Source organism: Fukomys damarensis, unplaced genomic scaffold (assembly GCF_012274545.1).
Source record: "Fukomys damarensis isolate Sample0158 unplaced genomic scaffold, DMR_v1.0_HiC HiC_scaffold_30, whole genome shotgun sequence".
Taxonomy (NCBI): Eukaryota; Metazoa; Chordata; class Mammalia; order Rodentia; family Bathyergidae; genus Fukomys; species Fukomys damarensis.
The window spans coordinates 49934733-49961667 of record NW_022900942.1 but is presented as its reverse complement, the minus strand read 5'-3'; the positions used below and the strand labels follow the sequence as shown (position 1 = coordinate 49961667).

The following is a 26935-nucleotide window of genomic DNA, read 5'->3' as shown; positions in this document are numbered from 1 at the left end:
AGAGGAAAGGAAAATAAAACACTACCTGAGCTACGAAGTGATACGGAGAAATATGAAAATGAACAAGAAAGGCCAAAGCATTTCTAGTTGAAGTAAAAGAATTAGAATTGGGGGGGAAAAAAAAAGAATGCGAGTGGAATGGAGACCACCTTGATTTCAATATCTTCACTCATCCACATACCAAAACAGAAAATACTTAGCGTTTGCCAATAGTGTATGTAGGAGGGAGAGATTGGAAACCTCAATATACATAAAGATAGGGAAATATATTTCCAAAGAGCATCAAGGCCAGCTCTAGAGTGCACCTTGAAGTGAAGCATTGGATAGTAATGATGTGGAAGGTTGCAGAAAGCTCCTGTCATTCATGTCCTACAGCAGAGATTATCAATGATGACTTGCCCTGTCTTTATGTGAAGTTCTGGCAGAAAGTTTGAGGCCTGATGTTTCCAATACTAGCTTTTAAGTTCATTGAACTACAGGTAACATTTTTCAAAGGCATTATTTTGGTTAAAGGGAGCATCTTAGAAGGTAGATGTACACCTTGGTAAATGGAAAAAATACAGTAATCATATAAAAAAACAAATTTGTTTTGTAGATGGGGAGGGGAGGAGGGAGGGAAGGAAGGGCGGGGGTAAGGGGAAAAAATGAGAATCAAGACTTGTCATGTAGAGGTACAAGATCCCAACAAGGAACGTAACTGTACTGTGTACCTAATATATACCAATAAACTCAATTAAAGCTGAAAAAACAAAACAAAACAAAACAAAACACAAAAACAAAAGTGTATCAAGTATTCTCACACAGATAAAATAATATAGCCATAGATTTTTAAGTGTATTTCCTTACTCTGTTTTCAGAAATAATGGCTGGATTGAGAAACTTAGAGAAAAACACCAATTTGCTATTTTCACTCTATTTCAGAGTGTTTAGGACAAATTAACACAAAATTTTAACATTGATCAAAAACATGAGAAAATTGGCATTCACATAATTACGATTAGATGAAATATATGAAAATCAAATATTCTGTAGAAAAAGGAAATGAACACAAGATTTAAAGGTTATAAGTCAGGGAAAAATTGAAAACATTATGGAATTTAAGTTAAATATGATAAAATGAATTAGTATATGCATGAAAATTCAAAAGAAAAAAGAAAAAACCAGCAGAAATATGAAAATTTCCCAGACAGAATTCAGGTAAAAATATTTAAGAACGAGGTACAAATTTTCAGAAATAAATACTAATATACAAATTCACTAAATTTATAACTAAAGATCCAAAGGAGAGAAATTTGGAAACCCTAAAATAAAAAGACAAGAGGCTTAAAAAGTTGTAGCTAAACAAGACAAAGAAGATAGAACACATACATAATTGGAATCTCCAAAGATTTTTTTTTTCAAGAAGCAAATTTAAAGAATGGAATCAAAATTTGTTACTTCCTAACATAAAAGATTAGATATTGAAAACTTGATATTTAGATCTGATTTAGCATCCATATGACTACATGTTGAAAAATTATACTCTACTTACTAGAGACAATAGAACCAGAATGATCAATTTCTAGACATATTTTAATAAAATTACCATAACTTATAGAAAAAATAGAGAAAAAATTAAGGACAAAAAGTTTTCTGGACAAAAAGTTCAAGTTATTTGGGAAGAAAAGAGAAGCTATATATATATATATAAAATGTACATCTAAGGCAAATAAGAAAATAATAAGGATGGAAAATGGCATGAAAATGTTATACCCTTTGCAAAGTTAAAATAACTGAAATCTTAAAATAGACCTTTTACCATTGACTACATCTCTCCTAAGACAAAAATTTCATTTGAAGTAAACACCAAGTGCATATTGCAATGTTAAAAGAACACTACAATCAAGTTATAAATATGTGTGGTGGTATTAGCTGTGTTCATCAGCTTCCCATTACTATGACAACATACATGAGGGAATGAATTTATAAGAAGTAAAGGTTTATTTTTGCTCATAGATTCAGAGGTTTCAATTCATGATCACTTGGCACAAGTGTGTTTGGGCCTATGGTAGGAATGTGCAGCAGAGGAAGCTGTGCATCTCATGATAACCAGGAAGAAAAATGAGAGACAAAAAGAAGACCAGTCTCCCACAATAGCTTACAAGGGCACATCTGCAGGAATCTAAGACATCTAACTGGACTTCATTTCTTACAGACTCTGCCACCCTCTAATAGCACCCTGTGCTAGGAACCACAAGGACTTCTGGGGGATACTTATACAGAATTAGAGCATTAATTCCAATTTAAAACATGATACACAAGAAATAGCCTCAAAGTATTATATTAAAGGGAAATCATGTCACAAATAAATGTTTTCTACTTCAATATATAGTAAGCTATGAAAAATTATAAATGTTGAAGTGACTGTAGTCATAGTCACATCATACAGAGACTAAAATTCTAGTAAGAATTTTTATAGAAGAATAAGTTGATCTGGGCAAACAGGTAACAGTTTAGTGTAATAGTAGAGGACATGAGGTCTGGAGTGCAGAGCCCCACTTAGGATTTAGGCCTTACCCTTTCTAGCTGTGTGATGTTGGGTTGTAACTGTATTATCCCATGCTTCTAAACACACTTGAATCACTGTGCTGTAATAAAGTCTGAATGTGAAGATCCCTAAAAGAGGTTAGAACAAACAGTGTGAAGCATATTTTAAGTCTAATTTTAGCATTCATAAAATTAAATTTAACATCACTGAGCCTTTATGATTGGATGTTAATTAGCTATTCTAGATCTTAAAACCAGAATAATTTCGTATGGATTAAACTTTTAAGTTATAATTCAAAAGTCATCATACTTTCTAATATAATTTCCTTAATCCACACCCACAAAAGTGTTTCCAATAGTAACTCTGCCTTTGGGGTTAGATTTAAAAATAATTATATCTCATCAATGTTCAAATTTTCTAGCAAGTAACTATTTATGCTAGGGAGACATAGATTGCTTGGGAAAATAATTTGACTAACATTTCAAGCTTAAATATCCTTATTTTTAAAAGTGGAATAGTCAGTATGAGAATTAAATTATATATTTCTATAATATAAATTATATTTATAGTTCCAGATGTCTGAAAGGCTTAATAAATGATCTATCATGTTAATTATAAAAAGAAATGTATAGTAAATTCCTCCAGGTAGATTTTTTCTTTCATAGCCATGTTCTAGTGTAGAATATAATGCTGAGAATATAGTAGGTGCCCAATAAATGTTTGTCAACTAGCTGTTTAGAGCTGTTGGGTATATACTTTGCTAAGACCTGTGCAGAATACTTGCAAGGACAAATCATGCCTTCACTTTTTTCCTAAGATAATATGAAGAATATGAGAGTTTAACACTAATTAAGGCCATGCCAAAATTTTCATCTGGATCACTTTGGCCTTCATCTGTAGGAAGTTTGGGGTATCTCTATTAAGTATTTATCATATTTATATCGTATTTTTCATATTTATATAGATTTATCATATTTATATAGTATCTATCATATTTATATAGAGTTAAAATATTCTTTACTGAAAATACATGCATGACTAATGTATGCATAGGTGTAGGCTAGAGGTTGCAACATTTTCAAATAAAATGTTTTTAATATCTAGCTGTATAGTACATGATGCAAACCTTTAGAGGCATAAAATAGATGTGTGTACTTTTAAGAAAAATTGAATTAGGATGATTTATTTCTAGCTGATTGAAAAAGGAGTGAGTGATTTGTAATACTTCTATATTTTGTTTTTGTATCTAGATCCAAAACTCTTAAGGTTCCTTCTTATCACACCTAGAAATATTTGGTAACTTGTCCAAGAACACAGAATTAATACTTGCATTAAACATAAATCTGATCAATTCCTCCTTTTTTAAATCATTTTTAAACTCTGGGTATTGGTGGCGGCCCCAAATCATTTTTGATGGCCTAGAGAAAAGTAACTTTTTATTTCCCATCATTTCAAAATAAGATGTGAACAGAATATATGCATTCAAAATAAAAACTTTAGATCTCAAAAATAAAAAAAGAGCAGAAAACAGTCATTTCAGAATTTTCCATTCACGTTTTTACCTTCATCTTAGTTTTGGAAGTAAATTCTAGTACCTTAGGTCTTGTTTATAGGGAACACAATAGTACTAGTAGGTTGAAATAAGATTTTATAACTTGCTCCTCCCTTTGTATGCTGAAAATTGACCTGGGTAGTATGTAGAATGCTGCAAGGTCATGAACTAGGTGGTAAAGTGATCAGATTAATAAATGTATATTTGTAGTTGAATTTAGCAAAGAAATAGAGATAAGCACGATTATACCTTTACTTTTATGGGAAGAGATATAACTAGAGTATGTGTCTACAGAAGTCATAATGGCATCCAAAGAATATTTTTTAAAAGGAACAAAATGAGTATGAATTAACTCTTCAATATAAGCTATGGAATAGTAATTGGGTGTGAATTATAGTGGCACCATCTGGCCCCTCTATTATTTAAGGGTCTTTCAGTGCTTCTAAAATAAGCCCTTAACTTCAAGGGTTTATAACAGACAAATTCTCTTTTCTGGGCTAAAGCTTCTATGAAAAGCCTCAGCTAGGGAAGATAGGGTTTTTGTTTTTGTTTTCCCATTTACAAAAGCTAAGTATTTTGAGCCTTCAATTAAGAGGAGTGCAAAAGTGAAAATTTTAATTTTAAATACTTTCAGTGCTCAAAAGTAATGCAATCATTGTATTGTATATAATGATTCATAGGTTGGTCATTCATTGTAATTGACTCCACAGAATGTATCTAAAAAACAGCAACAAGATTCAATCTTGATTTAAGTTGGTGGGGGGGAGGTCTGGCCACTGTGCAGATACACTGAGTTGTAGAACAATAATGATATTCTACCTACAACGCAACTTTGAGCACATGGATGATGCAATGTTGTGGTGGTTGTTAATGTGCAGAAGATCAAAGTTACTTAGAAAGGATACCTACAGTTTGCCAGTAAGACACAAATTAATATTCACATCCTACATTACATATACGTCAGCAGAGTAGCTTAGTGGGAGGGTGGGAAGGTGGGTGTGGGTTGTGCAGAGTTAGTGGGTCCTTGATAGAACACTTTATAAACATTTTTCTCTTTAGTAAAGACTTGTCTTGCATCTTGTTGTCATCAAAGGCAGTTGTTCCTAAAATTTCAATCACTTATATACACCCATGAAACAAGAATATATAATCTCCATTTCCCCTGGACTTTAATTTGTTCAATTATACCTCAATGTAGAAGTAGCACAGGGTGTACCTGACACAATGCCTTGATCTTTTCGTGCCCTTTGTACTGACCTGAAGGAGATCTAAGAGTCCTTTCTTCTTTTGAGTTTGAATCACAGCCTTAATGTAATCTTTCTTGCTTTATGTCCCTTTTCCTAATGTAAAAGTGTTTTAATGCTTCTTGTTTGTATTGGGTAGTATGGAGATAAGATTTTAACTATTATTCTTGAATTGCTTTTATAGTAAACCAATTTTACAATCTTAAGAAAAACCAAATTGTACTACAGGACATTTAAAATATTTTAGAGGGGAAAAAGTTAAGTGCTATTATCATTGTGGTATTACTGCAACCCATTAGTCAGCCATAAATGAAACCATCTATGTTTCTCACTGAAATGCTATTTCACATACTCATTCAATGAAGACATAAACTTTCCTGAGGTAAGTAAAACCAAAGTATGAATACATAGAAATGCCTTTTCCAACCAGTATTTGACTGACTCCCACAGAGTAAATTATTTCTTACTTTACCTTAGTTTTGCCATTTGTAAACACATTGTATTACAGATGATATCTTCCATATGCTGTCTTTCATGCATAGATGTTTTGGGCAATGCTAGGAAATATGTGTAGTCATTTTATAAGCATTGCATAGTGGCACACGGAACTGTTTTCTGTCTTTATATTACTTTAAAAAATCAAAGATGTCACGAGTTAGCCTCTTTTAGTTGCTTGAGTCAGCTAAATAATCAGAGCAGAATCAGAAGAAAAAAATACAAACAGCACAATAAAGAAAAAGTGAATTCAAACCTCAGGCTCATGATGTCCCAGGGCAGATATTAATTGTTCTGGCTTGCCTAAGGTTGTTCCTTCCTTCCCATAACTTCTATGTCTCTTACTTTTAACTAATACAGTACAAAGTGATAGCCTACATCTTGGGGCTTTCATTTGTGATGCATCTGCATTTTACTGGATATCTTTGTTAAGTCTGAAACTATCAGCTTCTTAATGGATGCTTCCAATTTTGTGCATTTTAAGGCATAAAATATTCTTTTCTTGTGGATGAAACTTTGTCTGCTTAATCCATCTGCCAGCAAGTTCTTTTTTTCTGGCCAAATATCGCTTAGGGCCTTCAAGTGTTTTTTCATCTGTGAAATGAAAGGAGGTACTTCCAACCTAAAATGCCCTGATCTTCATGTCCCCTTGTAAGTTCAAAGATCTTTCTGCAGAATTAGACTCTAAACAGCAAAGAGCACAGCCTTTGAATGAACTCAGCTTTCTTTTCCTAGGTCTTCCTAGTGAAGACGATGATGAACAGTGTTTTGCTGGGCTTTGGTATTTATATTTCTTTGAAGGTGCTCTCAGTAATTTGTCCTCAAGGAAAGTACTCGTTTAAAACACTAGCTAATAGTTCATTTTTAAAATAGAAAATAACTCTTATGCTCCCAAATATAAAGGATCAATGTTGAAAGTCTAAAAGAATGGTAGGTCACACACTAGCATTTGAATTCTGCCCCATCAAAAAAAAAAAAAAAAAAAAAAAAGGATGTCAGAAACCCTAGCCCCTAAAAATCTCAGCATGGAAATCAAGAGGTAGTCAAGTTAAGCTCCAGACTTTAGTATGAGCCCGGACTTGATATAGCCTATGCTCTTATCAAAAGGGAGGAAATTAATTGGACACAGAGGGAAGATGATTTAAAGAGACATAGGGAAAAAAACACAAGGATGACTTATGCTATTAGAAGCTAGCACAGAGGTCTGTGACAGATGCTTTCTTACTGGTAGCTCCTTCAGAGGAAGCACAGTTTTTCTGATCTTAAGTGTGGATTTCCAGTTTCTAGAATTGTGAGATAATTAATTTCTCATTTTCCAAGCTACTTCCTTTTATTGAAGCAGCCTTAGGAAGCACAACGTGCTTCAAACATTCTATCTTGGTTTTGTCATTTACTCATAATCACTGTATTCTATTAGATGGAGGATCATAGAAGTTTCTAGAAACATTTCTGGCACTAGAATTCATAGATCTCACTTAGGAAATGATTCTTAGTTCATCCCTGCTACCCCCAAAGGAAGACAGTTAATGTTCATGATATTGGAATAGCAAAGTGTTCTAATAAGCCAACAAGGTGATGACTATTTGACTATGTAATTTGCTCTAAAACTGAGAATCAAAATAGATATTAAATTAAATGCAAAGATTATATCTGTGATATATATTAACTTATTCTATAGCTAATTTTTAAAAACATACTTCATTGAAAATTATGACAATATTGTGAAAATGGTTGACATGATAGAGATATGAATAAATCAATAATACCCTGCAACTCAATGAAAATTTTGTTTAATATTTTAATTTCCTATCAAGTATGAATGTTTGGCACATGCCAATGCACTGGTTTATGTGTCTAAATATATATTTGGTTCAATATTATTTAAAACTTGTACATAGTTATACACCTACATGTATTCAATTATTTTTACCAGGTGTATATACTTTTATCAATTAACATAACTTCCTTGACATTTGTTCACTTAGAACTTATAGTTTTGAACAGAAATTTTTTATGTTTGTCTTATAGTTGTATGCTTTGCTTAACTGTTTTTCTTAAAAATTCCGGAAGCCTCAGAGTATATGACAAGATGAAAGCTTAATGAATTCCACTGAGAGAGAGGGGTGTTATTTTTACTTAGATATAAGGCATAATGCATTTTTTACTAAAGGATCATAATAGAGGAATTAGAGAACTCTTAATTCTGTTCACTCTCAACAGAAGTATTTAACCAGAACATTTTTTTTAAGAATTAGAAGAATGAAACTAGTGACATATTTGATGTTTAATTTATACTTCTTTAATAATTTTTAATGGGGTTTATTCTCAATAGGGTCATGGCTGTTTTATTTATTTAGTTTTTCACAGAAATATACTGGAATGAGTTCTCAAAAATTGTTATGTTTTCCCAGGCATGATTTACTTTTGGAGGTCAAATGCCAAAAGGATCTAAAAACTAAATATGTCATAGAAACTTTTAAATTTATATTGTTTACAAATATGTTTTGCATTATACTTCTGAATGGTCTTGGAAGATACAAGGCAGAAGTAGTTATTTTCATATCACAGATAATGAAATTGTCAATTCAAGATTCTAAAAAGTAATTTGAGGTATTAAGTGGCCTGGATTATATAGAAGAGAAAAGTGAGACTCTGGGTCAGTAGTGGGAAACCTATGGCATGCGTGTGACAGCCAGCTATTTATCATTTTAAGCTCTAAAAGATTTGCCATTGCTGCTCTAGGTAATACAAAGGGAGTGAGTGGTAAAGTAGAGTAGGCAATCAAAGCAGCCAACTTACCCAAGCAATGTAGTTAACTTCAAAGCCTAAAGAAGCCAAGATGGTTAATATTGAATACATCTTTTGTGATATCTACCCAGCAGCCCTGTAGATTAAGGAGTTGATGTGTCTTCTAAAACAATGTCTTTTTGTTAGTGAGTAGTGGGGTATTTGGAGAATATGGTCTTTGATGTATGAATTCACCAGAATGGTCAAGAAAGACCTGGGATTTCATTTTCTTTATGCAGACCTAGTTTGTGGCTCGTGTGTGAGATAGAGAACAAAATTTCTAAAACATCAGTTTAATTCTATGGACTTCAACAGCTTGTCCTTTCCTGATTACCAGAGCATTTACTCATCATATTTATTATAAGGCACAAAGTTAAAGAGTTAATATCAGTGAACATATAAATATTAATGTTGGATAATAATCTCAAGAAAGAAATGAAAAGAAAGAAAAATGGAGAAAATCAAATACTCTGATGATGGCTAGAAACTCTTCTGACTTAGGAAAGATGCTAAGAGTAAGTAAGCACCACAAATACTCCTTCTCATAATTAAACAAAGCCACTTGTGAAAGGGGTCTTCTCACTTTTCTATAAATCCAAGTGACCTGATTTATGTGGTGTGCACTCTTCAAATAAATGTTTTCTAGTGACACGAAGATTCAGAAAATGCTTCAACAGCTATAAGTGGGATGGACGCTGTGTTGTAATAATTTGGATACACTTGACTAATGCAGTTATTTGCAATGAGGTTGGCTCAGTGCCCAAAGCAGCGAACAAACAAATATAGCTCGACAATTGTTTCACGCCTTTCAAGACAGCCAGAAAGATTTTTGCTCAATCCAGGGGGGTCAAGTGGCCACTGCTGCAGACTCTGGTCATCAAAACCTCATCAGATATATTTTTTCAACAGTCTTTGTTACATTCACCAATGTGTTTTATGTAAAAATGCTGCTGAGGCACGAGCGTTTTTAATCAAATTAGTATGCGACATAAGGCAGCTGTGTATTCAAATGGGTTTTTTAGCAATTTGGTTGTTTTCCTTATAATAACAGGAAAGAACATTTTGATTTTGAAGGTGACAGAGGCAATATTACCAGAATTAAACAATCTGAATTAGCTTTTTCATGAAATGTAATATGTTTTATGCTTTTAGATGGGATGCTTCAGTGCTTTCAGATGAGCCTTCCACTGTCACAGTCAATGGCTAGGAACAGAATAAGCTCTGGAGGTAGGATTATCCTCAAATTTAATTTTTTTTAGAAGAAGCTAATGGCAAATGTTTCTAGCAAACTTTAGGTTCATCTATGTTATAACTAGAGAACCAAGACAGGATATTAAAAGAACAGGAACAGATAAGTATAAAATTAGTAAACAAAGTTTGACATTTTGCTTATTCTATGAATTTAATGCTGAACATGAATATAATCCCTAAAATCATAAACAGAGTGTATGTCAGCCAAAAGCTGAAAAATTTCATTTCTTTGTCAACTTAGGTAAGTTCAGGGCTGTAGCATGTTAAGAGAGTAACAAGACTACAAATTTAACTTTAAGCTCGATGATGATAATTTCACAGATTTTACAACCAAATGTGATTAAACATGCAGAGAGGTCTGTTTTATTTCTACAGTGTTTATGAATTAGTATTCAAATGGACAGAATGTAGAGTCCAGCCATATACTTTTATAGCAAAAAAATTCTTGTTCATATTGATTAAAAAGAAAATAGAAACTTAGGACAAAACACACTATATAAGGCTTAACGAAAATTTGCAATTCAGACAATAAATAGCTCTCATAAAAGTAGTTTCTTACTCTGTAAGGTTAGCCCATGTGATTTTGAAAATGACAAGGAAGTTTCTATGTCAGCCCCTCATAAGCACCTTTTTTAAATCAAGCTTTAGGAAGGAGGATTTTAAAACTTACCAGTACTACTTATTATTAATTAACACGTAGAGAGATGTACTGCTGATAAAATAATTTTATATACCTTAGAATCAGTAATTTCTTTCCTTTATTTTCATGAAAAAAAAATGCCTAGATGCCTAAAAGTCCTTCCTAGAACATGCATTTAGCGAAACATTTAGCCTAAGCCTGGACAAATAGTGATTAATGCCAATGATTGCAACCTAGCCTAGGAGACAAGCAATCTAGCTTCAAAAGAAATATCTACCTAATAGAATAATAAGCACATGCACTGGGGACCACATAGATGCTCTACAAATATTAGAAAGAGCAATGTGACTAAAGCAGGCTGCTAGTGTTCTGGATGAAAAGATTTTAAAGCCATCTGGTGTCTGGACATCAGCCTGAAAATCACAGGCTTCGATCCATGCGATAATCCGTTTACACAGCCTACATACTGTGATGGCGTTCCCCATAGATTTGTGCATTCTCCATATTAGTCCAGTAACCTGTGGGAAGGTCTGATGTTGCTTAGCTATCGGTAAAGAGGCATTTATTATTTCAGGTGTGAGACACATTTATTACAGCGTTTCAAGTAATTGAAGGCCCATACTTGGAGGGGAAAAAAAGTGGCAGAGTAGGGCAACATAGGTAAGATTTTGTGATGAAAACTGTATTTTCTTTATGAAGAAGCAATTTAAGAATGCGTACAGTTGCAGGTCTTGCAAGAAGGGCAAATAACTCCAAATTGAGAGTTTCCATGATTTAAAAATAATATTCAAGGGGAATTATAAAATCCAGTCAACATTTACTGATAACATGTAGGATCTCAGTAAAGGTAAAAGTCTCACCTTGATTTTTAACTACTTTATCCTTTCCAACTAGGATGAATCACCTTGAACAGGGCCCTCTTTGTACTTAATGTTCCCTTCAGCTATGCCTTCAAATCAAATGAATATAAAAATTGCTACATATTTTTATGTATAAAAATCTAATCTCATTTTTCTCTTCCTATTGTTTGTGAGCATTTCCAATGTTTAACATGTAAAGCTTCTGCCTATACAATGAGACCATAAGTTCAATGAGAGAAGGATACCACCATCTAACCATCTTTAATTCCTCCTACCACCAATTCATGAGTACCTGCTATATATACAGGCTTACTATAAGAACTCAACGTTTTTAAAGAAATGGAATAGCAATGGCATCCTTGAACATTTATTTTTGTCTACTGAGTACATGGAATTTAAATGTCAGTAATATCAACATCAGGCTTTACCTTCATTTAGGTGGAAAGAGAAGGAATAAAAAGGGATCTACTTCTAATAATCAAGCAAGAATACTGTTTTAATGACATTTGCATGCCAGGAAAGAGGTCTGGATAAAATAATTCCTGCTCTCAAAATGAATGCAAAAGATGTATTAGTACTTAAGAATTTCTGCAACATGTCTTTTGATTCTCCACTGCTTATTTATAATATTACAAGCTTTTAAATAAATTTTACTCTGATATGGTCATCAAATGTTGTTTCCACTTTATTAACTAGAGTTGGTCAATCCATCTGTATAATTTCCAACTATAGCTGGTATGAAAATATTGCTCAAAGAGCATCAGGCATTGAGGGTGTAGAATCAACAGTTAAGAGAGACTTATCATCTATGGAAGGTATGCTAAGAATAGGGTAAAAGAAACAAATTTACTTAATTATGCAGTATAAATAGGCTTTCCAATTTATTGACATTCATATTGAAGGATGAGTCCAGTTTTGTTAGGAACAGACTGGATCTGGTGCCTGCCTTGCAAGTACAAGGACTCGAGTTCAATCCCTGGCGCCAAAAAAAAAAAAAAAAAAAAAAAAAAGGAAAGAGACTGAAAAATATGCACATCACAAAGCTAAGAAAGATACATCTGAAGTTGGGATTACATATATTTATGACATGTGTTTTTCTTCTTTCTGCGATTTTTCCAATTTTCTACAATAAGCACATATTAACAGTAGGACAGAAGGAATAAAGATTAAAACTAAATAATTAAGCAAGCAACAAAAGACATTATTTTTTCTATAACGAGTGAAAGGTGGGAACCAAGAATATCCAATTGACTGACGTGGGCCACTGTGAGAATACTGTAACATTTAAAAATCAGTTGAACCTAGGTAGACTTTATTTGTATGAGACACACAATAGAGGCAGAGTTATTTCATTTATCTAAGTGTTAAGTTTATAGCTATATAAAATGTGACTATTTGTGCCTGTTTCAAAGGACTTCTATAAATACTAAATGAAACATAGTTTATGAAACATTTAGAACAGTAAAGCCATATAAAAGAGAGTTGCGTTAAATCTGGAAAGATCCTTAGGAATAACTCAACTCAAGTAGGTTGCAACTTCAATAGCATTACTATCTTAATTTAGCTAGTAACCTAACCACGGTCTAAAGTAAAACAGTAAAGAACAAAAAAATAGAAAATAAGGTGCTGTACATGACATTAAAAAATCATAAGTTCAATATAGTATTGTAAATAGTTTTTCATCAATAATTATTAGGGAAATTTAAGCCAGAACTACAGTGGGATTCTACTTCTCATCCACTATGATGGCTAAAACAAAAAAAGAAACTACCATAAGTGTTGACATGGCAAAATTGTAAAATGGCACGTTTACTTTGAGAAAAAGTACGATAGTTTGAAAATGGTTTAACAGAAGCACTCTATGACCCAGCCCAGTAATTATTCTTCTAGGTGTATACAATACACTGCAGAAATCAAGGTATGTCTACACAGAAATGTGAGTGTGGATAACAGCATTTTTCAAGAGTCAAAAACTGAAAATTACCCAAATTTTATCAACTAATGAATGAATAAACAAGACATGATCTAATCACACAATATTATTTGGTAACAAAAAGGAATAGAAGTTCTAAAATATGAGGCCACATTGGTGAACCTTAAAAGCATTATATTGAACCAAAGAATCTCTTCAATTTCCAAGTATGGATTGCAACTCTGAATCCATAATGACTATCGTCCATATCTCAGAGATGTACAGTCCAGATGGTGCCCAAAAAGCTGTAATGATGAAGGACAGGAATGAGCAACCTCCCAACTGATTCATAAGGTACTAAATAGTCCCTTCAGAAGTGAAATGGAATAGAGCCTCATGTAGAAGTCACAGAAAGAAATATTATACACTTCGTGGGAGTAAGTTAGTATTCTCAAAGCGCAGTATCCAAAGACTGTTCCAAGTCTTTGATAGTTGAAACAAAGGCATTTACAAAGGCAAGATAATCAGGAGTTTTGTGAAAGGTGAAATGGTGGTTTATTTATAAGTTTAGGTGTTTTTTTATAGTTTAGCAACATGGAAACTTATGCAAGTATACATAAACACGGTCACATAGAACCTAATGAAATGTTTTGGCTTTTGCTTATTTGTGCAATGAATATAATTCCTACCTCCAAGTTTTGAAGATAAAATTTGGTAACACATGTTTAATAGATGATAACCTAAGATTGCACCATAAAATATAATGTTTTAATTTCACTAAAAATAATTCAAAAGTAAAATAAACACAATCCAAGACTCCCAGTGCACAGCTTTACCTTCTATATTTCACCTATATTTCAATTTGGTATCAGTACCTCCATACTTCAAGTTACCATCTATCATTTCCTCAGATCAACATACCCAGACTATATTGGTTGTGCCTATCCAAAAATTGGGGATAGCTTTCCATTTGCTGACCTCCTCTTCAATATCCATTTTCAGAGTACTACAGGTTTCATTGTAGAGGTCTTTTGCTTCCTTGGTTGGGTTAATTCCTAAGTATTTCATTATTTTTCTTGATGCTGTTATGAAAGGTGTTGTTTTCCTAATTTCTCTCTCAGTGAGCTTGATATTGATGTTCAGGAATGCTATTGATTCCTTGAGTGTTGACTTTGTATTCTGCTACACTGTCAAATTTTAATATTACTTGTAGATGTCTTTTGGTGGAATTTTGAGGTCTTCTATATAGAGGATCATGTCATCAGCCAATAAACATAATTTAACTTCTTCCTTCTCTATCAATGTATCTTTTATTTCTTTCTCTTATCTTATTGCTCCACTTAATGTTTCAAAAGCTATAACAAACCAAAGTAGTGTTAACAGACATCCTTGTCCTGATTTTAGAGGGGGAAGTTTCTGCTTCTCTCTATTTATTATGATGTTGGCAATTGGTTTGTCATAAAAGACTTTTATTAGGTTGAGATAGAGACCTTCTAGCATTTACTTCAGTGCTTTTATCATGAATGATGTTGGATTTTGTCAAATGCTTTTTCTGCATCTATTGAGATGATTATGTGCTGTTTGCCCTTGCTTCTGTTTATGTAGTGTATTACATTTATTGACATTTGTATGTTGAACCATTCCTATATCCCTGGAATGAAGCCTACTTGGTCATGACGTGTGATATTTTGATAATTTGCTGCATTCTGTTTGTCAGTATGTTATTGAGGATTTCTGTATCTGTGCTTATTAAAGAGATTGGCCTGTAATTCTCTATATTGGTTGGGTCCTTTTCCAATTTTGGAATCGGGATAATGCTTTCTTTCCAGGAATGATTTTAGGTGTACTGTTTCCTTTTCAATTTCATTGAAGAGTTTGAGGAGTACTGGCATTAGAGCTCTAAAATTCTTGTAGAATTTGGCAGTGAATCAGTTGCGTCTTGCGCTTGTTTTTTTAAAAATTACTTCCTCAATTTCACTGACTGATATTGGTTTATTCAAGACTTTTATGCCTTCTTTCAGGTTCATTAGTTCACATGCATCAGAAATTTATCCATTTCCTCTAAATTTTCCTTTTTATTAGAGTTTAGGTTCTCAAAGTAGTTACCAATAATTTTCTGGATTTCAGTGGAATCCATTGTGATTTCACCTTTTTCATTGGGTTTGTCTGTTTTGTTTAACCTTTGAAAGAACCACCTTCTTTTATTTTATTGATTCTTGGACTTTTCTTAGCCTCAATTTCATTAATTTCTGCTCTGTTCCTTATCATTTTCTTCTTTGTATTAACCCTGGGTTTGGTTTGTTCTTGTTTTTCTAGGACCTTGAGGTACATCATTAGGTTGTTTGATCTCATTCTGTTTTTCTTATATGGGAACTCACTGCTATGAACTTCCCTCTTAAAGCTGCTTTCATTGTGTCCCATAGGTTCAGATATGTTGTACTGGCATTATCAGTGGATTGTAGAAACTGTTTAATTTCTGCTTTAATTTCATCTGCAACCATTGATTATTGCAGACACTATTGTTTAATTTCCATATGTTTATGTAGTTTCTTTTTCTATTGAATTCTAATTTCTTTGCAGTATGATCAGATAACAAGAATTCTTAAACATTTCCCCCAGTTTGTACTCCCACTTTCCTCATATTGCCATTGTGCTATTACAGAACCGATCACTACCTTTAACCTGGAATATAGCATCATGTTCTGAGACTTTGTGCTTCCAAAACTAGAACACAAAATACCTAGTATTTTCTGTACTAAACCTATACCAAATTGTACAAAGGTGACCTCTTCTGTTACGTGTCCCCTTTTCCACACACCCCTATTAACGCTAGAGAAAAATATTATACATTGCCAAAATGAAACAAATCATATGTCCTAAAACCTAGATAAATTGAACACTTATTTAACATGTTTTCCAGCCTGTTAAAACAGGAAAATATTTCAACTGTTGTTATCAGGCTTACTTCAATTTTATAGATATAATTATACTTTTTAAAACTTACTCTTTTATAACCAAATCCTGTAACATTATTTCTAATTTCTTTTGTTCTTTTCCTTTCTAATCCCTAATTAGGCAGATTCTTGAATTGTAGCTTTTAATGAGAAAATGTAGATATTAAGATACTAAGTAAAAGAGTCAGCTTGAAACTTGTTTATTCAATGATTTATCTGAAAGATAAGCTCACCACTGAAATACAAAGGGAAATAAATAGTGGCAAGTTTCGATTTTCTGAGTAGTAAGTAATCTATAAATCTTAATGTAAGTTTACTAATATGCCTAAATACTCTGAGCATAACTTATTTTAATATTCAAAGGAAGGGAGGGAATCTGTAAACCTATTTTTGGTATTTTATTAAATGACTTAAAATGCTTCATGGTTTCATACACTAGTAAAGTAACAATTCATTTTTAACTCCATAAAACAACTTTTTAAAAGTTAAAACTAAATCTCAGATGAGATTACATTGAAAATGAGGAAAAAGTGAGTTAGAAGGAGAAAAACTCTCTGTCACATCCACAAAAGTGATTTTATTTCATTGGGGAAAGGAAACAAGGCAAAAGAAATATATGAGAAAAAAAAAAAAATTAAACTCTCTGTCACATCCACAAAAGTGATTTTATTTCATTGGGGAAAGGAAACAAGGCAAAAGAAATATATGAGAAAACAAAAAAAATGGAAATAAAGTTTTTGTAAATAGGGAAGGGAGGAGGGGGTGAAGGGAGGGCAGAGGTATGGGGGAAAATGAGAACCAAGACCTGTCATGTAAAGGTACAAGTTCCCAGTGATGAGTGTAACTGCACTGTATACCTAAACTGTACCAATAAACTCAATGAGAAAAAATAGAAAATTTCTAAATAATGTGCACAGATGCTGAAATGGAATGCCAAATAAAAGCTATGTCTTAAATGATCCATAAATTATATATCATTAATATTAGTAATAGGACTTTTCAGATATTTAAGTTTTCTAATGGTAAACATCTATAGAGTATTATACTCAGGATATTATGCATTGCTTTACTGTTAATCTGATTCAAAATAATTATTCATGGGGGATTCTTAACCCAGTTCTCTCCTGGAAATGTAATTCAGAGGTGTGACTAAAAAGGTTTGGTGGTCTCCATCAAAACATTTTTGGTAAAAAAGATAAGTGGATTTAGCTTTCTTTGATTATTTCTGTAAAATAGTCACGGAAATAATGGTAGATGTAAGTTTTGAAGCCTGTCAATTGGTGGAATTGATTGAAAAGTAAAGGAAGATGGTTTTTAAAGTCTTCTATTGAGACACGTTGTGTGATGACAACATTCATATGTTTCACCTGATCCTCTACTTAGCACAAGAGATATATATTAAAATCTAGGGTAAACGTCTTTGCCAGATTATGAAGATTTTTTTCCCTAAAAATGAAAATATTCTGAAAAGTTTCAAGTGTTTCAAGTACCCTTGCAAGTGTTTCAAGCACCCTTGCAAGTGTTTCAAGCAAGAAAAGAGATTGAAGGAAAGGCGCATAAAAAAATAGTGCATAGGGCTGGGGATTTAGTTCAGTGGTTCCACCGCCTTCCTTGCCACGTTCGATCCCCAGTACCAAACAAAACAAAACAAAACAAAACAAAACAAAAAAACATAAAATGAACAAGGTTATTTAGCCTATATTTCAGGTATTTACAAAGATATAAAGTTGGCTCTCTATATCTACTTCTGAGGATCAACGAACCATTCATTGATTGAAAATATTATGGAAAAAATTGCACCCATACCAGACATATACATACTAATTTTCTATTGCTTTTCTCCAAAAATATAAATAAAACTTTTCATATAGCATTCACATTGTATTTTATATAATCTAAAAATACTTAAAAATACACAGGAGGGTGTGTGGAGATGATATGTAAATAATTCTGCACTACATATGGGGGGGTTTGAGCATCTGTAGGTTTTGTCATCCATTGGGGTTGAGGTTGGAGTTACAGCTCTAATCCCTGTAGATGCTGAAGACTGGTTACACTATGTAATAGTCACTAAATTAGACTATCAGACAATCTTACAGTGACAGACAAAAGAGAATTGGAGAAAAAAGTGTGGCTGAGTGTCTTCCTCAAGATCATATTATAGCCTGGATTCAAGGTTGAATTTGTATTATTTAACTGAAAAAAAGAATGTGTCTTCATTATTTCTTAAGTGAACTGCAAGACATCTGTACAGAAAATAAAATAAAGTTTAATTTGTATATATTTTAATGGATATCTCAGGTTCTCTCCAGTTTCCTCTTTTACCATTGATTTAAATGATCATGTAGGGTCCCCCTTATCGAGTAAAGATAGAATCATTTATATTCAGAGTGCTTTTACTTCAGACTGAAGACTTCACAGGACCTCTTGTCAATGCCTGGATTTACATTTTTTAGTAATACCTACAAGTTTATAATAATCAAAGCAAAAAAATTATAGTACAAATTATATTTATAACGGGAAGTAGTGATATTTGAGATGTCTAATCTTGAGTTTTCTAGCTTTTCCTTTTGGATCTCCTCTATTTCACAGAACTCTATGACATTCACTTTAAAATATGCATCTCTAGGGCCAGAGATTTAGCTCAGTGGTTGGGTGGCCTGCCTTATAAGTGCAAGGACCCAAGTTCAATCGCCGGTACCCTCCCCCCCAAAAAAACATCTCTGATATCAGGATCTTTACTAATTTTTTGCACTTTTTGACATAAAAATAGCTTTACATTTTTATATTTCAAGGTGAAACATGCACATCATAAAAATAAACAAAGGAATTATATATCATTACATTTAAAGTCACTGCGATATTCTGCAGTATATCAATTCTATCATATACTTAGGCAATCTCAGAAAAACATGTATTGAATTTGCTTATAGTTTCCTTTCTATGTGTAGTTCTATAGTCAACCTATATAGACATGCCTTTTTAGACTTTTTTATATTGTTTTCTTATAAATTTGTAGAAGCTGAATTACTATTCTTAGATATTCTGCTGCAAATGATCATGCAATAACTACAAACATATTTGCTAGGCATTTTTCTAGGTGCTGAGTAATGAGTATAAATAAGATAATAATTTTCTTACTCATATTAAGCTTACATTTAGTTGACAGATTTAAACCATACACAAATATTCATAAAATAAAATATTAGGAAGTTTAGTGTGAAGAAAATAAAATAGGGTTGCATGATAGTGGGTGGCTGAGGGACACCTTTAGATTAGGCGCTCTGGTAAGGCTTCTATGAAGATGAAATTTAAATCCAGCAGTTAAATTATAAGAGGGAGCCAGCAATATGAGACCTGGGGAGAACTATCCATACTGGTAATAAATCTAGAAGTGAAAGATCCAAAAATTCAAAAATAACCTAAAGCAAACAAAAAGGCTGAAGAAAAGTGGCTAAAGAAAAATGAGGAGAGGCAGGAAGGGAGAGATGGGGAGAGGAGGAGAGATCTGAAGTGGGAAGAGGCTGGAGTGTGTAGTCTGTGAGGGACAAGACAAGAAATGTGGTACTTCACATATCACTGGGTTATTTTATATTTTACATTAACTATGATCTATCTATATATATTAAATTAATACAAATAAAAGTATATTTATTAATAAATTATGGTCACCCCTTGATATCTATGGCGATAGAGTATAGGGCCTCCAAACCACGCACCCCACAACCCAAACTTCTCATTAAAATGGTATGGTACTTGTGTATAATGTACAACCTCCTCCCTTACACTTCTTTATTGCTGGATTACTTACAATATTTAGTGCAATGCGAATAATATGTAAATAGTTGTTATACAGTACTGTTTAGTGAATAAGAATAAAACATATATTTTCAGTATACATGCGAGAAATTTTTCTGAAAATTTTTGAGCCGTTCTGAAAATGCTTGATTGAATCCACAGACGCACAAGTCATGGATCTGGAGGACTGTCTCTTCACAAACTGAACATGGGTCAGGAAGGAAAACATTACCACCACTCCCAAAGTCTCTTTGATATCCACATGTACTCGCTGCTTCCCACCAAAGATAACTAGCCTGCTGACTTCTGACAGCATACATTAATACTGCCTGTTTATGCAGGATAAAACGATACCGTATGGATTTTTTTTATCTGGATTCTTTTGTTTAAACTTACATATGTGCGGTCTGTCCGTATTTTGGTGTTCCCTTGAAGATAGATTTAAAAAGTGAATGGCTTCTGCTTCTGAGCACTAGAATGCTCCAGTATTTGCTAACACAGACATATAGAACGTCCGGTGAGGTAGGAGGAAAACTAGGAGACTGTGGTGTCACCATCAAGAGAAAAGCACTTCAACAAGGGGAACGATGAACAGTGATCACATATTTTTGAGCTACTGAGCAAGAAGACCAGGTGGAGGGCGCTGAATTTGACATCGTGGAGGTTCTCGAGAGCTACTTCAAAGGACAGGGCAAGAAGCAGGAAGGGCAGATGAGACAGCTCAGTGTTTAAAGGAAAAACTGAACTGCTATCGAGAATGTAGAATCAAAAGAAGGGCTTTTAGATGGTAAATACTATAGTGTGTGAATGTGTGCTTTGATAGTTAATGGCAGAAATAATCCAGTGGTGGAGGCAAAATGAGGATACAAAGACAATCATTTTCTATTAAGCCATCCAGTCGGTGCCACTTAGTGATAGCAACCTTAGCGATCTAATATAGATGGTACCTTTGTTAATTAATGAAAAGAAAATGGAGTAGTCCCAATTTGCTTTTTTTGTCTGCAAGCCCGCTCTTGGAACAAGGTTCAGGGACCCAGACTGGGAGGGCAAGGCGCAGAATTACCAGGCAGACTCCTGGGAGATTTCTGGAACGCTTCCCCTTTATTCCGGAAATGGACAGGCTTATATAGGGTAAGAATAGGGTAAGACGGGGGTGGAGCCAGGGTGGCACTATTGGATCACTATTGGATAGGGTAAGGAGGGGGTGGAGCCAGGGTAGAGTCGGGATATTTGGCACATCCTTACTGGACACATGTTAGTTTTTGGATTGTATCCTTTAGGGGCTGAGGCAAATAGAGTCAGGACTTTAGAGGTTTTTCAGAGGAACAGTTTATCTGTCTAAGGTCAGATTTCTGCACACCCGAGGGGGTGGATTATTCCAGCCCTAATAGGCCTGGGAGTTTTTTCACGAGAGATGGGTACAGCGCTCCTGACTCAGCCAGACATTAACCTGATCCTCATGAATTGTTTCCTGGAGCTTCTATAATTAAAAATGATAATATTTGTCATTGCCTTATGCAATATCTATCATGGTGACTGCCATACAGAATGATAACCATTTTTGCTTATTTTCTCTTTATTGAAACAAAATAGAAATGTTGAAATGAAAATGCACTACACAAAAGGGAAGAATATATATGAAATATAGGAAGAAAACAATAAAAAGATAGCCCATAAAAGGAAGAAGAAATGAACATGTTGTAGGATGAAGGAAGAAAATATGTCAAAGATCCCTTACAGCAAAGAGTAATAATCAGATACGAAGGAAATAGTAAGAGATGAATCCATATCCAGTCCCCAGGGTGAGAAAGATAGTATATTAAAGTATTTTGTCATATCTTAGCTTTTACTTCCTTACCTATAGTCTACATTGTGTTATAATTGTTTTAACAATATTAATGTAAAGCTTATCATGAAACCATTCTTAACATTATGTTGACTGGTTTTTATTTCCTTTTTTTTTTTTTGCTTTCTGAGTTACCGACACATTATTGCAGCAAAACATATGTAGGGTCAATTCATGCTGAATAGTTATTAGAAACCATGATAACAAAAGTCATTACACTGCAGTTCAGTTTTGACAGTAAAATTTCTGCAACATTATCACAAATCCTCATGCATTAGTGCAATGATCCTTACTATAGTTTCATATTAGAATCAAAAGATTGCTGTAGCATGCTTGGTACAAAAAGTCAAGCAAGCCAAATTCTTCTCTGCTTCCACAGATAACACTTTTGCTCTTTTTCTATGTACATCGTGCAGATAGTACCTTTGTTTTATGTACTTTTCTCAATATCCTACGAGTATATTGCACATACCTTGCTTTAAAATGAGAAAATTTATTTTAGAATCCACACAAATTCTGGTACTGCATATTAAAGGAAATGATTTAAAATATTTTGTATCTGATACAATCTCAATAGTCTCAGCAGTATTATTCACTGAACTGTTATCTTTTTTCCAGATAAAGTGATGGCTGTGTGTATATAGTTTTTATAATCCATATTTATTCTGATGGAATAGTACCAAATTTTCAAAAGGACATTTGTCATAGTCGGTAATACTTTCAAAGAAAAACTAGCAGATACCCTTAAGCTGGCAAAGGGAAAATATTTTTAGTGCGGATCTACTCACACAATTTTATCACAGTCACTAATAACAAAGTCTTAGAAGATCAGACTGTTTAGAAAAATCGCTTATATCAAGAGATAATATGTCTGCTCATTATCCATTTGAAGCATGAAGAAGAAAATATAAATTATGAACTAATACCTACTGAGAGTGAAGGACTCTAAAAATGAAGCAATTTCTTCCTTTTTAGGTTTAGATCTGCAAGGGCTCCCAAAAGCTAGTGTGTAAAATCACTGGGTGCTGACACTATTGAGAAGAGGGGAAAATCTATTAGTTGGAGCCTCTGCGGAGGATGTAGGGCACTGGAGCTGTGCCTTGGAAGAATATAATCACCATCCCCTTGCAGTGAGCTGCTTGACTCCACCATGCTCCTGGATGTGATGTTCTCCCCCACTACAGGTCCAGAAAATAAAGCCAGTCGACCATAGACTGATACCTCTGAAATCATGAGATACAGTAAATAACAAATCTTTCCTCCTTTAAGTTGTTTATCTCAGGGTTTTTGTTTGTGTGTGTGTGTGTGTGTGTGTGTGTGTGTGTGTGTGTGAATAGGGATTGAGCCAGATGTTTTGCACTAAGCTACATTCTCAGCCCCTTTTAAATTTTTTTAAAAAAATTGAGACAAGATCTTCCCAATTTGCTAAATTGCCCAGGCTGGGCTGGAACTTGGAATCCTCCTGCCTCAGCTTTCCATTGTGCTAAGACTGTAGGCACATTCCACCACACCTTGCTTATCTCAGGTATTTTATCATAGTGATGAAAAGCTGGCTAACACAATTCTCAAGGCAGTTATTTACAATATGGAGAGTAAGAGCACATTTCCCTTGCTGTAAAATGTGTTCCCTGATAGTCCAAGAGAGATTTTATTGAGTACAAGTTCAAGTGACCATAGGGCTCACTATGTCAATAGAGAGACAAAGTAATAAGAACCCACAATAATATAAATTATCCTCATCCAATTGTGTTGATATGCTACATACTAAATGGTCTTAAATTTGGACACATATACACACACCAATATGATAATGTACCTCAACATGAAATTGTTCTCATAGCTAAAGGAGAAAAAAGCCTAAATATTTTAATCATTGCATTATTTATGTTATTGCTAATAACTTTTTCAACTGAGCAAACCTTTGTTATTATTAGCTAACATAAAGTAAGTTTTACAAGGTATTTGGATCAAGTTCATTCCTACAGTGTCTTCATTGATACGGTATAGGCCATTTCACAATAGCATGTAAATATTGAAATTGATACCAAGATTGAGTCTCATTCTCTCATTCTCACTCTCTCTTTCCCCCTTCCTACTAACCAGTCTGTGAAGTATGCTTCATAATCTCATTTATTAGCAACAAGTGCATACTGCACTTGCTATGTGCCGAAGGTATGTTGAGAGCTTTATATATTTCTAACTAGTTGTCAAAAAAACTGTTTAAAGTAGGTCCTGCCATGATTCCTCTTATAAAGAGAAGGAACCAAAGGCTCAAAGAGATAAATGAATTTCTAAAAGTCACAGCTAGTAAGCAACAGATTCACACCCAGGCAGTCTGGCTTTGTGCTACACTGTAACTAGATCTTTGTGGAGAACACAATTTGTACACGTTTTGATAACATTGCCTAGAAGAAAATGGTAGGTAAATATTAAGATTCTTGTTAATCTTTTCTTCATGGTATTTTAAATACAGTATCACTATTAGTGTAAGTGCACATTTTAATTCTTCCTCCAAAAGGTAGGTACTGTATTCTCAATGGAAAACATGCTGACCTGGTGGATGAAAAAGCTATCCTGTTGAAAGAAAAGAAAAGAAAAGAAAAAGCTATCTTGTTGTTTTAATTTACATTTCTTTGATCATTAAGGATGCTTTCCTCCCTTTCATTTATCAAGTGCTTTATATTTCTTTAAATATTCAACAAAAATAAGAAATATCAAGGCAAGATCTAATTGAAAACTTTTTCTGTTAGAGGAAATGTTGTATAAAGTAATTTTAAGTAACATTTCATGTGGTTAATATAGCAAGTCTATGCTTGTCATAGATTTTGAAAATATTTTCCATACTTTAAAATTTACACGTCTTCATTTTCAGGGTAGGAAATCTTTAGGTTATTGTTAAGGAATTATTCCTTTCCCTTGCATTGATAAAACTTTACTCATGTCAGGACCAGATAAATATTCAACTGTATTTTACATTTATAGTCATCTCTATAATGCATCGGTATTCACTGGTCTGGCAAGAGGTAGGATTTATTTGTATTTTTCAGAGATATTCAGTAGACTTTGCACCATCTTGCTTAAACATTTTGTCCCCATTTATTTGCATTTCCACATTATAACTAATAACATTTTCTGGACATAAAGACATCTTTCAGGCTTTTATTGTGATAGCACTGAACTTTTGGTGACCTTTATAATGCGTTGCCACTTATTGTAGATTTATTATTTGCTTCAGAAATAGCTAAAACAAATGCGCCCTTTTTATTTCTCCACAATTCTTTCTGTTTTCATGTTTCTCTATAGAAGTATTTTTATCATATTCCTAACAACCATTCTTTTAATTTTTTGGCAATGCTTCAATTACAATATAAAGATACTACATTCCAATACACTAAAATATTGAATGTTTTTATGGCCTTTGTTTTTATTATCTCTAACAGTTTACAGATTTATTCATGAAGATTCTGATGGCAAATTTCATATGTCATTATTTCTAGAAACTGTTTTATTGTTGTAGGTATTGAGAATGCAACTCAAAAAAACTTGTGTATTATTTTTGGGGTCAGTGGCAATGGGGATTGAACTCAGGACCTGGTGCTTGTGAGGTAGGAGGCAGCACCACTGAGGTAAGTCCCAGGCCCCACAAACGTATCTGTATTCTAACTACTGTTGGTAGTATAATATCTGGATTGTCTAGCCCCCCACCCCAACTTGTATGTCATTTCTAACTCTATATTCCTCCTGCTGGATCATTTGTACTGTGTACATACAATTTCTTTTTCTTTCTTTTTCCTTTTTGGTACGAGGGATCAAACTCAGGACCTTGTGCTTGTGAAGCACGTGGTGGAACCACTGAGCTAAATCCCCGGCCCATAAATATTTATTCTATGACACTCCATCAGATTTCCCTGGCCACGAGGTGTTTGCCATAGTTCAATTTATTTTTTCTAGTTGATTATCATAAGGTCACTATTAATATGCATTCTGTCCTCTCTACCTATAATTCATTCCATATTCTCGGGTCAACTCTTTATTAACTATTATAAACTAGAAAGCTTTGTTGTCAAGAGTGTGGCCAACCCAAGATCTGATATAAAAACTACAGAATATATATTTACAAAAAGCATAGTAATATTAACAGCTATATAGTCTATATTCAAAATATACAGTTAGTATAACATTGTTCTAGGTGCTTCATGGTTAAAATATATACTTATGCCTCATAGATGTGTTGTGGAAATTGATTATATACAAAACTCAATGTAATGTATAGTACCTAGTATGTGCTTAATAAATATTAACTCTTTCTATCTATATTTGTGAAGAAGATATTAACATTCTCTTCTCAGAAGCTCCGACGGAGTAAATACATGTCTACAGATGCTTCAGCACACCCCAGCACAAATTTGATGCTAAACAGTAAATGACTAAAGAATATATCTAGCACAAGAACATGCATTTTTAATGACTAGAAGACATAGATCTATAAATCTGGAGGAAAATAACACAAGCAGAGTTATAATTCACGTATTAGACAAATCTAAGTAGAAAATGTTCCTATTATAGGCAGTGTATACGGTGAGCATATACTTGTTTTATTATAATGGAAAAATGATTATTGAGTGATAAAAGCAATATTATTTTGTAGGTATTCTATGGTATCTTTTAAAAGGTCTATATTTGGACTATGCATGATTCAGAACAATATAATCGATTTATTGGAAAAGACTCAGGTTTTCCTAGGGCTTTATGGGTAATGAAAAGAATATTTACTTATTTTTTATTAAAGTTACATATCAGTAGAATCTCATGAATATCTGATTTGTGACAAGAAGGATTTTTCCTATTCTATGTAGAATAACATTTTCCAAGACTTGTTCTAATAAATATTAAATCAATCCATTGAAAATAAATTTATTAGAAATAAAAGAGTCCAGGGACCATAGAAGATTCAAAGTTAACAGAGTACAAGATTACTTCAAGTGAGATTTCTCAGAATTTTTAATATGAGAATATAGTTTAAATCTTTAAGAAGAGGATATATTATATGGTGCTTTGTATCTCTCTCT

At 33.4% G+C, this 26935-nt stretch overlaps 1 protein-coding gene and 1 long non-coding RNA gene across 2 annotated transcripts in view; one reads left to right on the top strand and one right to left on the bottom strand.

The window, feature by feature from the left end:
* Ccdc178 (coiled-coil domain containing 178) overlaps positions 1-26935 on the bottom strand; it is a 373788-nt gene that overhangs the window by 87052 nt on the left and 259801 nt on the right. The gene's annotated exons all lie outside the window — the stretch shown is intronic.
* The window catches only part of LOC117283774, a 15214-nt gene continuing 9980 nt past the window's right edge, over positions 21702-26935 (top strand). Inside the window, exon 1 of the long non-coding RNA XR_004514813.1 lies at positions 21702-21822. This is a non-coding gene — a long non-coding RNA (uncharacterized LOC117283774). The remainder of the gene's footprint in view (positions 21823-26935) is intronic.